We start from the raw sequence: 2892 nt of genomic DNA, 5'->3' as shown, positions 1-2892 counted from the left end.
TCACCGTAATAATTTGCAAAGGACAATTAAAGTTTTCTTTGATGACAAATTAAAGTTGTAGCTGTTTACTTTGTTGTGATATCAGCTGCGTAATAATTTGCAAAGGACAATTAAAGTTTTCTTTGATGACAAATTAAAGTTGTAGCTGTTTACTTTGTTGTGATATCAGCTGCTCACCGTAATAATTTGCAAAGGACAATTAAAGTTTTCTTTGATGACAAATTAAAGTTGTAGCTGTTTACTTTGTTGTGATATCAGCTGCTTTTTTGAAAATTACATTGAAATAACCGATCTGTCTCTTTTCCTAAAAAACCATTTGCAGCAATTTGATTGCAAGCAGTTGATTTCTTTTTGTAACTATAGTTGAAAAAAAACGGTAGCTACGCATGCATTTTGTAAATTACAATTGCAGCTGCATTTGCAATTTCTGCGTATCAAACTTAGTTGAGGGGCATTAGGAAAACATGTTTCTTGGTCCAGAAAAGGACGGAAATGGGAAAAAAAAAAAAAAGAGTTACCCATCGGGGTCTCCTAGGATAGTGGGGGGTTTTTTGTTCTCTTCTCAACGGTTCCATGTTGAAACGCTGAATCCCCTAATCAAGTTTCCCCTGTTGCTCGGAAACGAACGAACAAACAAACAAATAAGAAGTTTAACAAGCCCAAAACTAAAACTAAGATCGATGCTAAAGTGTCGCGTGTGAACATTCAGTGCATTGTGAAAACTTAACACGTTCGCATAACATAAGAGTATCAGTGAGTGTCTATCGTAGTATTTATGGAAAATGATTCATTTCATAAAAGCCCCCGAACTTCGGGGGGCCTTAGCAAATAACCCCATGGGCCTTCTTCTATTATTGGGAATTTATGCCGAAACCCCTAAAACATCAAAAATACAATATAGAGAAAAGTACACCAAGATTTACGAGGTTCGACAAACTTGCCTACGTCCTCGGGAACCACACAATAAATTTCTTATTAATCAACAAGAAACTACAATACAAGAGTAGATCTCAAACTTGAGATCTCTCAAAAATTACAAATCTTCACTGTAGCTACAGTGAAGTGAAGATTCTCCTTTGTTCAATATTCCCCTCTTAAATTCTCTCTTCAATAAATTCCTTCTTAATAAATTCCTCCCCTCAAAATCTCTTTGAGCGCTGCAACAGAAGAAAAAATTGCAGAGGGAAGAGAAGAAAAACGTCGCCAAGAAATCGCAAGAAGAGCACCCGAGATCTCGGGCCAGGGTGTTAGATCTACATCATAAAACTTGAGATCTAAAACCATATAACCATGATTAATTCAAAGAGATTAACAAATAATCAAAAGAGCGGAAACTTATACCTGAATCCATGGATGAACCTTGAGATGGGTTTTGGATCTTCTAACCTTAGGGTTTCTCTAAATCCGAATTTCTCTAGCTAGATGGGGGTGTAGAGAATTAGAAAATGTAACCCTAGGTTAGGGACCATAACCCCTTATTTATAGATGTTGTACTTTTGTAATTTAGCCCCTCAATAAATTACAATTACAACCTGGTATCTGCACATATAACCCCATGACTTATTTAAATACCAAATTAACCCAACTTAATTGATCACTTTAGTGGGTTATCCTGAAAGATAGCAATACACATTGATTAATCATATGTGCCCACAAATAGATTTATTAGATTAAATCCAACAATCTCCCACTTGGGCACCATATGATTCCTTAAACTGTGTATAACCTTATGAGCTCAAAAATTGCTATCACTGAAATGGTATTTCCGAACAATCTCGTCCATTGACTATATCAATATAGGATCAAAGCGGCCTTCGTCACATTTATCGTGATTCGACCCATCAATGGTCACATATACCAATACAATCAAACGACATAGATCAATCATGGATGTGCAGCATAAAAATTACATGCAATGTGATCAGTACATGTCTATTTTCAACTGGTCCTCCTTAGTGAGGTCAAAACCAAACATAATATAACAGAGTGTCTTAACTGAAAACTTTATTCTGATCAGACAATACAAACAAACATAAAGCACCACAAATACAAACTCCCACTAAAACATAATATCCTCAAATAATACCACACCCATATGAGCAGTATGCTCATGAAAGACCTTAGGTGGCAATCCCTTAGTAAGAGGATCAGCTATCATGGAGTTTGTCCCAATGTGCTCTATGGATATCTGTCCACTCTGTACCCTTTCTTTCACAACCAGGAACTTAATGTCAATATGTTTTGACTTAGTTGAGCTCCTGTTGTTATTGGAATACATTACTGCAGATTTATTGTCACAATATAGCCTTAGTGGTCTTTCAACATTTTCCAAAATGCGCAGTCCCGTGACAAAATTTCGCAGCCATATTCCCTGATTGGATGCCTCATAGCAAGCTACAAATTCTGCTGCCATAGTGGAGGAAGCTACTAGTGTTTGTTTGACACTTTTCCATGATATAGCTCCTCCTGCTAACATATAAATGTAGCCTGATGTAGACTTCCTGCTATCTTGGCATCCAGCAAAATCAGAGTCCGAATACCCAATGACCTCTAATTTCTCTGATTTTCTGTATGTGAGCATGTAATCTTTTGTTTTCTGAAGATACCTCATAACCCTTTTGACTGCTATCCAATGATCCATACCAGGGTTGCTTAAGTATCTGCCTAACATCCCAACAATGTACGCAATATCCGGACGCGTACATACCTGAGCATACATTAGACTTCCTACAGCCGAAGCATAAGGAATCTTCTGCATTTCCTGAATTTCAAGGTTACCTTTAGGACACTGATTAAGACTAAACTTGTCTCCTTTAGCAACAAGGGTGTCACCTGGTCTACAATCTTGCATGCCAAACCTTTTAAGTACCTTATCGATATAGCTCTTTTGTG

This window comes from Asparagus officinalis, chromosome 6, assembly GCF_001876935.1.
Source record: "Asparagus officinalis chromosome 6, Aspof.V1, whole genome shotgun sequence".
NCBI classification, from domain to species: Eukaryota; Viridiplantae; Streptophyta; class Magnoliopsida; order Asparagales; family Asparagaceae; genus Asparagus; species Asparagus officinalis.
The sequence above is the reverse complement of the archived record's forward strand: the minus strand, read 5'-3'. Positions refer to the sequence as shown.